This window comes from Plecotus auritus, assembly GCF_963455305.1.
Source record: "Plecotus auritus genome assembly, chromosome: X".
NCBI classification, from domain to species: Eukaryota; Metazoa; Chordata; class Mammalia; order Chiroptera; family Vespertilionidae; genus Plecotus; species Plecotus auritus.
In genome coordinates, this window is record NC_137784.1 from 101,708,941 (window position 1) to 101,724,841 (window position 15,901).

Here is a 15,901-nt window from a genome sequence, read left to right on the forward strand (position 1 = left end):
ATCTATTTTTGTTCATCAGTTTATGTTGTTCATGATATTCCATAAATGAGTGAGATCATGTGATATTTATCTTTCTCTAACTGGTTTATTTCACTTAGCATAATGCTCTCCAGCTCCATCCATGCTGTTGCAAATGGTAAGAACTCCTTTTTTACCGCAGCATAGTATTCCATTGTGTAGATTTACCACAGTTTTTTAATCCACTCATCTGCTGATGGGCACTTAGGCTGTTTCCAAATCTTAGCTATTGTAAATTGTGCTGCTATGAACATAGGGGTGTATATATCCTTTCTAATTGGTGTTTCTAGTTTCTTTGGATATATTCCCAGAAGTGGGATCACTGGGTCAAACAGGAGTTCCATTTTTAGTTTTTGACAAGTGCTGGCAAGGATGCCGAGAAAAAGGAACCCTCAATTACTGCTGGTGGGAATGCAAACTGGTGCAGCCACTGTGGAGAACAGTATGGAGTTTCCACGCATCACCTTTCAACATCTCGTGGAGTCAATGCCAAGAAGAATCGCCGCAGTATTGTAGGCAAAAGGTGGCCCAACGAAGTACTGATGGGGTGGTCATAATAATCTAGCTACTCAGTGTATATTTGAATGTTTTCCAAAGCACCTGATGCAATAATCATCCACCATAAAAGTTACCAGAGGAAGGTGAGAATTTACATGAACATTGTTGGGAACAGAGAATGACAGATAGATATGTTGACAAAATAGCTTTGCTACCTCTTCATTTAGACATTCAGAAGCATTAACAGCATTCACTCAGCTTCCTTTCACTGAGCTTCTGTAGAGTGGTATACCTCTGAACATACCTTTAGCAAATAAAAAACTCAAAATCTTAGCAAGCCAATACACAATGCAATACCCTTGGGCTCTGTTTTTTTTTTTGTTCTCCCTCCCTCCTCCTTCCTTCCCTTTCTTTCTTTCTCTCTTCCTTTCTTCCTTTCTTTCTTTCACCAAGTTTTTGGATGATAGCTGAGAAGCTATAATGCTATCGAGTAAGCTAAACACCTCCACCCCACAGATTGACATAATCCTAAAATGCCTACAACAGTATATCACCAACAAATGATGCTAGAACTGAATCTCCAAGCTCACTTCTTACTCAGAAAGAGCAGTAAAAAGAGTACATAAATAGGATGATATTTTGGCAATTACCTATTAAATATTTCTGCCTACAGATACGGGGAATTTTACAGGACTAGTGGTGATAACAGTAAATAATTGACCATTTCATCAGGTGGTCCAATTAAAAAAGTAATCTGAACCACAATATGCTTGCATTTAGATGGATAAACCAAGATGGCAGCATAGGTAAACACCTAAACTGCTGCCTCGCACAATTTCAAAACTACAACTAAAAGACAAAACGGACATCATCCAGAACCACAGGAAGGCTGGCTGAGTGGAAATTCTACAACTAGCAGGAAAAAGAAAAGCACACTGAGACTCACAGGAGCTGCAGGAGGCAGAGATACTGAGACTTGCGAGCGGAGAGGACTCACAACTGAGTGCACAGCTGGCTTTCTCAAGTGGGAGGGAGACAAAAGCTCCCAACTGCGCTGAACTCCAGTTCTGGGTGAGACTCGGAGACCCAGACTCATACAGGGTGAAACTGGACTGTCAGGAAAGAGAAAATCACACTGAGACTCAGAGGAACAGTGGAAGGCAGAGGTATCAAGGCGTGCGTGCATGTGGTAAGGAGAGGCAACTGAGTAAATGGCTGGCTATTTGAAGTGGGAGGGAGACAAAAGCTCCCAACTGCACTGAACTCCAGTTCCGGGCGAGACTCTGGGGACCCAGACTCATTAGGGGAGAAACTGGACTGTCTGGCAGCAGGCGGAAATTGAGGGCAGCTTTCTCTCAGAGGTGTTGCAGCGATTACCATGGGACACTGGGACACAGGGGCCTATTAGGGCAGGGCTGATGGGAAACCAATGCTGTCTGTTCCACCCTGAGACTCCGCCCCATATAAGCTGAGCACAGAGGCTTTTTGCAAGTCTTGTCTCATAAGGGTGTCTCCAGCACAGAAGTTCTCCCAGCATAGACACAGCTGATCCTCACAGCCAATTGGCCTGCAGGTCAATTCCTCCCAGTGATACCAACAACAATCAAGGCTTAACTACAACAAGACTGTGCACACAGCCCACAAAAGGGTACACTAAGAGTGTCCACCTCAGGTAACTGGGGAGGCTGAGCCACTGGGCCCTATAGGACACCTAGCACACAAAGCCACTCTATCAACACAGGGAAGCAGCCAAAATGCGGAGAAAAAGAAACAGATCACAAATGAAAGAAATGGAGAAAGCAAATGACTGGATATAGAGTTCAAAACCACGGTTATAAGGTTTTTCAAGAATTTTCTAGAAAAGGCCAATAAATTTAGTGAGACCCTCGAGGATATGAAAAAGGACCAACTAGAAATTAAGCATACATTGACTGAAATAAAAAATATTATACAGAGATCTAACAGCAGACTGGAGGATCACAAGAATCAAGTCAAAGATTTGAAATACAAAGAAACAAAAAACACCAAACTAGAAAAGCAAAAAGAAAAAAGAATGCAAAAATATGAAGGTAGTGTAAGGAGCCTTTGGGACAACTTCAAGCGTACCAACACCCGAATTATGGGGGTGCCAGAAGAAGAGAGAGAGAGCAAGGGACTGAAAACCTATTTGAAGAAATAATGTCAGAAAACTTCCCCCACCTGGTGAAAGAAATAGACTTACAAGTCCAGAAAGCACACAGAACCCCAAACAAAAAGAATCCAAAGAGTACCACACCAAGACACATCCAAATTAAAATGCCAAGAGCAAAAGACAAAGAATATTAAAAGCAGCAAGAGAAAAACAGTTAGTTACCTACAAGGGAGTGCCCATATGACTGTCAGCTGATTTCTCAACAGAAACTATGCAGGCCATATGGGAATGGCAAGAAATATTCAAAGTGATGAATAGCTAGAACCTACAACCAAGATTACTCTACCCAGCAAAGCTATCATTCAGAATTGAAGGGCAGATAAAGAGCTTCACAGATAAGAAAAAGCTAAAGGAGTTCATCACCACCAAACCAGTATTATATGAAATGCTGAAAGGTATTCTTTAAGAAGAGGAAGAAGAAGAAAAAAGGTAAATATAAAAATTATGAACAACAAATACATATCTATCAACAAGTGAATCTAAAAATCAAGTGAATAAAAAAATCTGATGAATAGAAAAAACTGGTGAATATAATAGAATCAGGGGCATAGAAAGGGAGTGGACTGACAATTCTCGGGGGGAAAGGGGTGTGGGGGGTGCGGGAAGAGACTGGACAAAAATCATACATCTATGGATGAGGACAGTGTGGGGGGGGGTAAGGGCAGAGGATGGGGTGGGAACTGGGTGGAGGGGAGCTATGGTGGAAAAAAGAGGAACAATTGTAATAATCTGAACAGTAAAGATTTATTTTTTTTAAAAAAAAAGAATGAAGATGAAGCCAGAAAAAAAAATGCTTGCATTTAATAATATGTCAGCTTTTTTTCATGCCATTTGAAAGCCATGAGTAATTGATAATGGTACACATTTCAGAGGGTGGAATTACACCGCAATAAAACTTATTTATCAACCATATAATAAAAAATTTAGCTTGTTCTACATTATAATCTGATGAACAAAAAGATAGATACAGAAGCAGTAAAGCACCAAACAGACTGTCAAATTACAGCAGGAAGGCTGGGGAGTGTTGGGGAGGGGATCAACCAAAAGACTTATATGCATGCATATAAGCACACCAATGGACACAAGACACTGGGTGGGTGGGATGAGGGCATGCGACAGGGGGTAGAGGAGGCTGGGGGAAGGTCAATGGGGAAAAAGGAGATATATGTACTACTATATGTAATATTTTAAACAATAAAGAAAGAAAAAGAAAAAAAAGAAAAAAATTTAGCTTGTTCTAGTAAAAATATTTTTCTTCTCTTTTGAAATACAATCAGAACATAGGTTAAATATTTTCTAATTGGCATTTTCTTTGCTTGGAGATATTAGATGCTATTTGGTTTGGAACTAATTTAAAGCATCTATTATTTTTCAGTATACTCATTTAGAGGGTGAAACAGAAAAGAGATTTCTCCCAAAATAAAATAAGAAAGTGGATTGATTTTTTAAAAATTATAAAAATCCACATCTTTTTTAAAAAATATTTTTATTGATCTTTTTCTTTGTTTGTTTGTTTGTTTGGTCAATGTTATTTATTTCTGCACCGATCTTTAGGTATTTCCTTCCTTCTACTGACTGTGAAAGGATTAACAAGATAGATGAAACTTTAGCCAGGCCCACCAAGAAACAAAGAGAGAGGAACCAAAAAAACAAAATCAGAAATAAAAGAGGTGAAGTAACAACAGACCACATAGAAATACAAAGGAGTATAAAAAAATACTATGAACAACTCTACTCCAACAAACCGGACAACCTAGAAGAAATGCACATATTCTTAGAAAAATACAACCTTCCAAAACTTAATCAGGAAGAATTAAAAAAACATGAATAGGCCAATACTGAAGAAATCGAAGCAGTAATAAAAAATCTTTCAGCAAAGAAAAGCCCTAGTCTGGACTGCTTTACAGGGGAGTTCTATCAAACATTCAAAGAAGAACTAAAACCTATCCTCCTCAGACTATTTGAAAAAATTCAAGAGGAAAGCACACTTCCAAATTCTCCTTATGAAGGCAGCATTGCCCTAATTCCAAACCCGATAAAAACATCACAAAGAAAGAGAACTACAGGCCAATATCCCTGATGAACATAGATGCTAAAATCCTCAACAAAATTTGAGCAAATCAGATCCAGCATTACATTAGATAGGTCATACACCATGACCAAGTGAGATTTATTCCAGGGATGCAAATATGGTACAATATCTGCAAATAAATAAATGTAATACAGCACATAAACAAATTGAGAGACAAAAAAAAATCACATAATCATATCAATTGATGCAGAAAAAGCATTTGACAAAATCCAATACCCTTTCTTGATAAAAAAAAAAAAAAAAAAACTCAGCAAAGTGGGAATAGAGGGATCATATATCAACATAATAAAAAACTCATATGACAAACCTACAGCCAACATCATACTCAAAGGGTAAAAACTAAAACCATTTCCTCTAAGAACAGGAACAAGACAGGGATGCCCACTTTCACCAATCAAGTTCAACATAGTACTGGAAGTGCTAGCCATAGTGATCAGATAAGAAGAAGAAATAAACAAAAAAATGGGCAACGGACCTAAATAGATGCTTTTCGAAAGAAGACAGAAGGAAGACCAAGAGACATGTGAAAACATGCTCAAAGTCACTAATCATCCGAGAGATGCAAATCAAAATGACAATAAGGTACTATCTCATACCTGTCAGAATGGCTATCATCAACAAATCAACAAGCGACAAGTGCTGGTGAGGACGCGGAGAAAAAGGAACCCTCGTGCACTGCTGGTGGGAATGCAGACGGGTGCAGCCACTGTGGAGAACAGTATGGAGTTTCCTCAAAAAACTAAAAATGGAACTCCCATTTGACCCAGTGATACCACTTCTAGGAATATATCCAAAGAAACTAGAAACACCAATTAGAAAGGATATATGCACCCCTATGTTCACAGCAACACACTTAACCATAGCTAAGATTTAGAAACAGCCTAAGTACCCATCAGCAGATGAGTGGATTAAAAAACTGTGGTAAATCTACACAATGGAATACTATGCTGCGGTAAAAAAGGAGTTCTTACCATTTGCAACAGCATGGATGGACCTGGAGAGCATTATGCTAAGTAAAATAAGCCAGTCAGAGGAAAAATAAATATCACATGATCTCACTCATTTGTGGAATATCATGAACAACATAAACTGATGAACAAAAACACAGAGAAACATCGATCAGACCATCAAACCTCAGAGGGAAGGTAGGGGGAGAGATCAACCAAAGGACTTGTATGCATGCATATAAGGCTAACCAATGGACACAGACAACAGGGGGGTGAGGGCATTAGTTGGGGGGATGGGAGGCAATGGGAAAATAAGGGCACATATGTAACACCTTAATCAATATAGACATTTTTTTAAAAACAGAAGAAGAAATATAAGGCATCCAAATTGGAAAAGAAGAAGTAAAACTGTCATTATTCACAGATGACATGATTTTGTACATAGAAAACCCTAAACACTCAATTAAAAAACTACTGGACTTAATAAATGAATGCAGCAATGTAGCAGGATACAAAATTAACACCCAGAAATTTATGGCTTTTTTATACACCAATAATGAACTCACAGAAAGAGAGACTAAAAAAATAATCCCATTTATCATTGCGACAAAAAAATCAAGATACCCAGGAATAAACTTAACTAAGGAGGTAAAAGTCCTGTACTCAGAAAACTACAAGACATTGAAAAAAGAGTTAGAGGAAGATGTAAACAAATGGAAGAACAAACCATGTTCATGGATTGGTAGAATCAACACCATTAAAATGTCCATACTAACAGACAACAGGGGGGTGAGGACATGAGTGGGGAATAGGGGGGCAATGGGAGGATAAGGACACATATGTAATATCCATACTACCCAAAGCAATCTACAGATTCAATGAAATCCCCATTAAAATACCATCGACATACTTCAAAGACCTAGAACAAACTCTCCAAAAATTCACATGGAATAAAAAAAGACCCCAAATAGCCACAGAAATCCTGAGAAAGAACAACAAAGTTAGAGGGATCCCAATACCAGATATCAAGCTATATTACAAAGCCACTGTTCTCAAAACTGCCTGGTACTGGCACAAGAACAGACATATAGACTAATGGAACAGAACAGAGAACCCAGAAATCAACCCAAGCCATTATGTTCAATTAATATTTGACAAAGGAGTCAAGAGCATACAATGGAGTAAGACAGTCTCTTCAATAAATGGTGTTGGGAAAATTGATCAGATACATGCAAAAAAAAATGAAACTAGACCACAAACTTACACCATACACAAAAATAAACTCAAAATGGGTAAGGGACTTAAAGGTAAGAGGGAAACCATAAAAATCTTAGAAGACTCCATAGGCAGCAAAATATCAGACCTATGTCGCAGCAATATCTTTACCAATACAGCTCCTAAGGCAATGGAAACTAAGGAGAAAATAAACAAATCGGACTACATCAAAATAAAAGGCTTCTGCACAGCAAAAGAAACCATCAAAAAAACAACAAGAAAGCTCACTGCATGGGAGAACATATTTGCCAATGTTATCACCAATAAGGGTTTAATCTCCAACATTTATAGGGAACTCATACAACTTAACAAAAGGAAGATAAACAATCTAATAAAAAAATGGGCAAAGGACCTAAATAGAACCAGTTCATAAGAAGACATACAAAAGGACAAGAGACATATAAAAACATGCTCAAACACTAATTATCTGAGAAATGCAAATCAAAACAACAATGAGGTACCATCTCACACCTGTCAGAATGGCTATCATAAACAAATCAACAAACAACAAGTGCTGATGAGGATGCGGAGAAAAAAGAACCCTTGTGCACCGCTGGTGGGAATGAAGACTGGTGGAGCCACTGTGGAGAACAGTATGGAGTTTCCTCAAAAAGTTAAAAATGGAACTCCCATTTGACTCAGTAATCCCACTCCTAGGAATATATCCCAAGAAACCAGAAATACGAATCAGAAAGTATAGATGTTCATAGCAGCACAATTTACAATAGCTAAGATTTGGAAACAGCCTAAGTGCCCATCAGCAGATGAGTGGATACAAAAACTGAGTTACATCTACACAATGGAATATTATCCTATCTAATAAAAGAGTAATATGCAAATTGACTGTACCTCCGCTATACACACAAGCCACGCCCACCAGCCAATCAGGAGTGAGCATGCAAATTATCCCAACCAAGATGTCTGCGGCCACAGAGTGAGCAAGAGGCTTGGGTTTCCCCGGCAATGGAGGAAGCCAAGCTTACTGCACATCCTGGCTGGCCCCGGCCTCCGCTCAAGGCTACAAAGTTTCAATTATAGAAGATAAATAAATCCCAGATACCAGAGCCTCCACTTGGGTCACGAGGGGCCATGGCCGGCCTGCAAACTACCACAGGCCCCTCACCCAGGCCGCCCCACACCCCAAGGGAACCCCCACCCTGATCCGGGACACCCTTTAGGGCAAACCAGCTGGCCCCCACCCATGCACCAGGCCTCTATCTTATCTAATAAAAGAGTAATATGCAAATTGACCATCACTCCAACACACAAGATGGCTGCCCCCATGTGGTCAAAGATGGCTGCCCCCATGTGGACACAAGGTGGCCGCCACAAGATGGCCAGCATGGGAGGGCAGTTGGGAGGGACCAGGCCTGCAAGGGAGGGCAGTTAGGGGTGACCAGGCCGGTAGAGGAGGGAAGTTGGGTATGACTGGGCCTGCAGGGAAGGGCAGTTGGGGGGGACCCAGGCCTGCAGGGGAGAGCAGTTTGGGTGGAACAGGCCTGCAGGGAGGGCAGTTAGGGGTGACCAGCGCAGCAGGGGAGGGCAGTTAGGAGCAATCAGGCTGGCAGGGGAGTGGTTAGGGGGTGATCAGGGTGGCAGGCAGAAGTGGTTAGGGGCAATGAGGAAGGCAGGCAGGCAAGCACTTTGGAGCCAGCAGTCCTGGATTGTGAGAGAGATGTCTGACTGCCCGTTTAGGCCCGATCCTATGGGGATTGGGCCTAAATGGGCAGTCGGACATCCCTTGAGGGGTCCCAGATTGGAGAGGGTGCAGGCTGAGCTGAGGGACACACACCCCTGTGCACAAATTTCGTGCACCGGGCCTCTAGTGCTGCTATGAAAAAGAAGAAACTTTTACCATTTGCAACAGCATGGATGGACCTGGAGAGCATTATGCTAAACCAGTGGTCGGCAAACTGCGGCTCGCAAGCCACATGCGGCTCTTTGGCCCCTTGAGTGTGGCTCTTCCACAAAATACCATGGCCTGGGCGAGTCTATTTTGAAGAAGTGGCGTTTGACGAAGTTTAAGTTTAAAAAGTTTGGCTCTCAAAAGAAACTTCAATCGTTGTACTGTTGGTATTTGGCTCTGTTGACTAATGAGTTTGCCGACCACTGTGCTAAACGAAATAAGCCAGTTGGAGAAAGGCAAATATCACATGATCTCCCTCATTTGTGGAATATAATGAACAACATAAACTGATGAACAAAAATAGATCCAGAGAGAAAGAAACACCTAACAGACCATCCAACCTCAGAGGGAGAGCAGGGGATTGGGGGGTGTGTGTAAGAGATCAACCAAAGGACTTGTATGCATGCATATTAGCATAACCAATGGACAAGGACAGTGGGGAAGTGGGGGCTTGTCCTGGGGGGTGGGAGTAGCCAAGGAGGGGTCAATATGGGAAAAAAGGAGACATATGTCATACTTTAAACAATAAAAAAACAAGAATATTTTTTCTTGATTTCAGAGGGGAAGTGAGTGGAAGATAGAAACATCAATGATGAGAGAGAATCATTGATGTGCTGCCCCCTTCCCGCCCCATACTGGGATTGAGCCTGAGACCCAAGGAAAGTACCATGACAGGGAATCAAACCCTGACTTCCTGGTTCATAAGTCAACACTCAACCACTGAGCCACACAGGCCAGGTGGGTCAATTGATTTTATTCAACAACATTGACACCCTATAAGTAAACTATCTGGAATTGACTGTACTTGAAATGCCCTTATAAAAAAGCTGCTGCTTTGAATAGCTCTTGATTTTTTCTTTAAACAAGAAAGAATTCAAGAAGGGTCTTGAGGAAATTGGAAAAGAAATGTATGTTGACAGATGGGTGAGCCTTCCAGTGCTCTGCTGCCATGGTAAAATGAGTCCACTGGAGTTGCTATTCATTTCTTCCACAGCTGCAAGGCAGCTGGAGGCACATTTCACTACTTGTTAGTTCAGACCCAGTCCATTTGGAAACTGTCACGGGAAATAACTATTTGATGTTTAATAATTCATTTGTTGCTAAAGCCAATACTTTGGAATGGTATGTGAGGCATCCCACATTTAATAGCAAGAACTTGAGCTATTGCTGGCAAGGTCATAACAACTTACTGGTTTTTGAGACTTGGAGTTTAATAGTACAAAAAGTGATGGCTCTTTATATACATATGACAACTCACAGAAAAGTTTGCTTTCTTAGTTCTGAAAACAAATAAATATTTTCTTTTAAAAATTAAGACTATCTTTTGTAATACTTCAAACAATTAAAAAAATAAATTTAAAAAAAATTAAGACTATCTATGAAAACACAGAATTTATGAAATACTACTTTTCCAGTAAAGCATACTTATAGAAACTATTAAACTTATTTATGTCATGAAGATGGAAAGGGTGGAATAAAATACTCCAAAGACTTTATATGTATTATTTATGCAATCCTCAAAACAAACTTACAATGTTGGTATCAACCCCATTTCACAATTTAAAAAAAAAAAGAGGTTATAAAAACACTAATTTAGTTGTAAAAGATGACACAACTAATTAGTGAATTAACTGGATTTAAAAACAGGTTTGTCCAATTACAAAGCCTGTATAACTTCTATTATATTAAGCTATTCTTCAATCAATGTAGGCTGATATTATCCAAGGTTAAAGGTCATTATGAAAATTTAGATTGTTAAAAATGAATAAAAATTAAAAAAGGAAAAAGAGAAGATTATCACCTTAACCAGCCCCTGGAAGAATGCTAAAAATCTACCTTTATAAATATATCTTTTTCTTTTGATCCTTCATACCAGTAAAAAAGAAAGAAAGAAAAAGAAAGGAAGGAAGGAAGAAACCTTGGAGAGCACAACATGTGGACCAGAATTCTCTAAATTGTGGTCCCTATGACATTAGATCTCAGGGATTATATATATAACCTAGGACCCTTCAGTTGGCAGGCTGATGCTCTATCCACTGAGCCAAACCAGCTAGGGCCTGAGAGATTTTTTTAAAAGATTGTTATCTGACAAAAGAGTTAACTTAGTTTGGCAAGATGCTGGGATAAACAGAGTTAAGCAGATTTCTTCACTGTTAAACTTTTCCAAGATTTTAATATGTTGATATGGATAGTAACATTCTAAAAGGCACTATGGAAACAGGTCTCCAAAATGTATCTTTCTGCAGGAACTTACTTTACCAAATTTGGTCAACAGAACACCAGCTTGAGAAATAATGTTCTGTGTTGTTTCAGTGATCTATACCCAAGATGAAAGAAGAGAAGCAGGTTTCCTAAGGAAAGAGGGAAAAGTACTTGTGTACCTTGGAGCGAAGAAGATGTCTCCAAAAAATGGAAGAGTTCAGGGAATCTAGAACCTCTCTAACAAACTGCCTATTTTAAAATTTTGCTTAAGGTTGACTGCATTTGAAGAAATACAAAGGAAATAAGATTTTTGTATTCTGATCACTCAACATACAGTTTTATTTTTCTAGAGTCTCTAGACTAATATGTGATGGCTAGCGACAAATTGGAGTAATGAATTTGTTTCTGTGGTTATTTCAGTGAGACCAGTGACAATTCAATAACAACTCTTCTCATTGTTTCTGCATGTGACAATAGCATTCAATAAACCAAATGCAGGTGGCCAAGCCACAGAGAACTATGGCATTATGCCTACAAACTGAATGAGTATAGCTGCCATTCATTTACCAGTATCAGTCTCATGTATATTTAGAGCAGGTGGTTGTTCAAATCCCATGAATTGATCCATCCTTCTCCCCAATATCTTCCTTACATACCCCCAAGAAATCCATACCTGGAATTCTGCAACTGAGAATATATTCTTTGGGTTAAGCATGGCCACTTCTAAATAACCATTTAGGAATGAAAATACCTCTGGAAGAGTAACATACAAAATTCCTTATGGAATTTATTTATGAGATATTTTTCTTCTGTGATAAGATAAACTGGGTCCCACATATGGGAATGAGAAAATGGTTTGTTGTAGTACAGCAAAGAAAAACTTTAACTACTTCTTAAGTTGACCATAGGCACTGAGCCAAACCAAAACAATCAACAAAACAAAACAAAAATTATTCCCTCAGCCTCTTCTTTTTTTTCTTCCCTAATAGCCAGCAACCTCTATAGCTATGGATAGAAAACCAGACCAGCAATCCTTACCCTCTAGTGTCATGGCCAATGTAGAAGGAGGCATAAATCACAGTTTTGATAATAGCTCTGCCATAAATGTCATTTGGAAAAGCCTCTCAAATACTTATTTAGGGAAAGAATTAAGATCTGTGGCGTACTAAGGGCAAAAATATGTGATACTAACTATAAAAGTAATAAAATTTTCCAAGGAAGAAGAAATAAATGCAGACTAGGAAAATCAGGAAAACTTACTGGAAGAGGGAAGACTTGAGCTGACATTTTGAGTCCTCAAACCCAGAATGAGATACAGCAGTGGTAGTTGTTTCATAGGATCAAGCAGAGTTCTCAAATTGGTTTCACCTCTTATGCTAATTACAAAAAATAGATAGTGGCTGCTGGCTGCCCAGAGCACTGTGTCAAAAAGGATGTTGAAATTGCTTACAGGCTTGGCATAAAAGAGTGGCATGATCAATTAAGTGATATCTGGCATGTGATACAACTATCTTATCTGGGTATGGCAGCAAAAGCTTTCCAAAGACAATTTTAAGCTGATAGTAATAAGATCAAACACCTGAACCTCACTTGGGCTAGTAGAAACCAATAGAATATATTCTCCACCACTGGAAAAGTCTTATTCCCTACACTTATAGGAATTTCAAAGAAAAATCTTCATTACCATCTCCCAGAATTGCCTTTTTTTTTTTTTTTAACAGGTTGGCAGGTGCTACCTTGTAGCATGGAAAATTTTAATTTTTGATTTAGTTGAGTTCAAGTCATGTTCAATGGTTTAAAAAATAATTAACATGGGCTCAGATAGGAAATTAGGTATGCAGTGAGAATGTTAAACCATAGCCTGCTTAAATGTCTGAGAATTAAAAGGATCTACCTCTATTTGGTGCCAATTTCTGGCTCCACACCAGATGGTCCTACTAATGGCTGCAGTGGGTTCTAAGAGGAATTGGAGAGAAGGAAAAGTTTCCTCTTAATGCTTCTCCTCACTACTTTCAGCATGGCTCATCTCATAATGACATCTCCTCAAAAATCAAAGAACTCTTAAGTCCTTTTCAGTATATCCTTGGTATGTATGAATCTAAGATTATATTTAAATACTGGTGGCCTGGTGCACGGATTTGTGTACATTGAAAGGGAGTGGGACCGAGCTCCCTCCTCTCTGGTTCTGGGGTGTGTCACCCCGAGAACCACTGCTGCCAAATCACCGCAGCTTGGCAGTAAACCAGTTCAGGGCCAACAGTGCCCCAGCAAAAAGGTAACCCACAGCTGAAGGTGGAATCGCGCAGCCCCGTGAGGAATCAGGTTCCCTCCTCTCTGGTTCTGGGGTGTGTCACCCGAAAACCTCCACTGCCACCGCAGCTTGGGCAGCTCCCGTGTTGAGTGTCTGCCCCCTGGTCGTCAGTGCGTTCCATATGTACCAGCCAGTCAGACTGTTGGATGGTCATATGGTCACTTATCCTTATATATATATAGATACCTTGTTGGTTGAATTTTACTTTAATCCCCAACAAATTGCATGTTTCCTTTTAAGAGAATACTTTGTATTCTGTTGTCATAGCAACAAGATGTGCTAGTAGGCTGAAAAACTGACATTTTCTCCTGATGTTTATTATTCATGATGCTGACAACATTCCCCCATCACCTCCTTCAGCACTAAAGAGTCTCCCATTTAAATGTAAATTTACCATAAAAAGATAAAAGGCTTCAGTTTTACTGGCCAAGAAAGGTGTTTGTCTTTGCATCCTTTTTTTTTTTTTTTTTTTTGCTTTTTTTCTTTCTTCTGTGATTCTGATTCAATACTTCCATATGGAGATATTCTTTAAAAGTTGAAGGGATATTTGCCATTCCACCATAATCTGGGACCTTTTTGTGTACATGGTATGCCAAACGTGAAGAAAAATTGTTCTTACCAACAGAAAGAATAACCCTGAGTAAGATTTACACACACAAATGTACACTTTTCAAAGTATTTGCACAAACATCTCGACCAGCTGTCTCTTGTGGGCTCTAGACAGGATCAAAATGTGTTGCCTTCTCAACAATCTTTAAAACAAAGGCACATACAACCAGCATGCTTCCAGTTTAGAAATGACACTCTCACTTCCTTCAGGACAAATTCATTAAAAGGTGGTTTTCTATGCAGATAGGTCTCTATGAAACCAAAAAAGTAGGATTTCTATTAACCTTATCCAACCACTCTTTCCTAAGATAACCTGTTCAGCACATGCTTTCTTCTTTCCAGAATGTAGGATCCAAAGAAGATAAGAGCATCAATCCATTCTATAGTTGTATGGTGTGCAAACATGAAAGCAACCATTCAGTGAATTCCTCTTCCTTTGTTCATTTATATATTTTTTTTAAATAAACAAAGAATAATTCTTTTACTTTTTAGTATGTTCGGAATCTAATGGTTAGGTGTGATAATTTGATGTGGACATAAATGTATATTTACTAAAAGACTAAATAATTATAGAACCTTAATGTTTTATTGAAAGCTTTGAAAAAATTTCCCAAGGTTAACCCCAACTCCAAGCCATTCGAATTTTGAACTACTTTCATATCATTAAGTGATTCTACAAATAGTCATAATGCTGTGTGTAGGGAACAGAAATTGACCTCTTTTCTCCTAATTGTGGTAAAGACTTTTCTAAGTTCATATCCACACATTCCTGCTTTAGTCCTTACTATGCCACTTACTACTATGTGATCATGGGAAGATAAACTTAACTTCTCTGGGTTTTAGTTCCCCTACCAATAAAATATATCTTATATCAGTGTTAATTTCATTTATCCTTGTGGACGTTAATATAATTCATGTTAAGAGTTTCTCATAATATATGGCATATGGTAAGTATTTATTGAATGTTAGCTAATTTTATTAATATAAGAGCAGGAGTTAAGTATAGCTATCCCCTGGAAAAATGCTATTTCAATCAAGACCTTGATATGAGCTTACTTATTGATATTTGGCTTTTTGATTCCCTAAAAAAGTGGGGAATGAAGAAGCCATTATAGGGTAACCAAATCATCAAATCTACTCTCTAATCATTTTCATCACAAACAACAGCTTCAAGGAATCAAAAGTAGGAAAGCACTTAAGAGTCACCTAGTTTAAAACTATTTCAGATTTATGCAGTAATCTTACAAACCACCAATAAAGAATTTTATATTCAATCAGCTCTTTCTTGGATTTAATTGGAAACCCTACGGTTAATATTTAAAATAATTTCCTCTTCTTCTTTGATGATGAAGAAACACTGATCTTCATGATTATTTTAATAACCTTAACAGAGCCAGAATTTAATCACAGAATTATGGGCATCACATTTAGAAATGGTATTAGAGATTTGCTAGTCTGAAGAATTTATTTTAAAGATGGGAAAACAAACTGAAGCTGTTCTGAGAATTGATATGCCCAAGGTCATGAAGTTAGTGAATAGTGGACTCAGCCTGGAATATAAGTTTCCTGGCTCCCAATCTATTCTGTGAAGTGTTGGCTCTGTGGTAGATATTACTAGTCTTCTTAGTTTGGATTGTCCTGATAGGGGAGCCTAAGATAACAACATGGGTACAGATAGTTTATATGGCAACTGATCCTAAGGAGCACAATTAAGTGGGGAGTCAGAGAAGGGAAAAAAAACAATAATGTATATGCAATTGAGTTTATCTGTGAACAATGGGGCTCAAGCCCCCTGGAGACCTGTGAGAAATCATTTAGAAAGCACTTCAGAATATTCTTTATGAAGGATTAG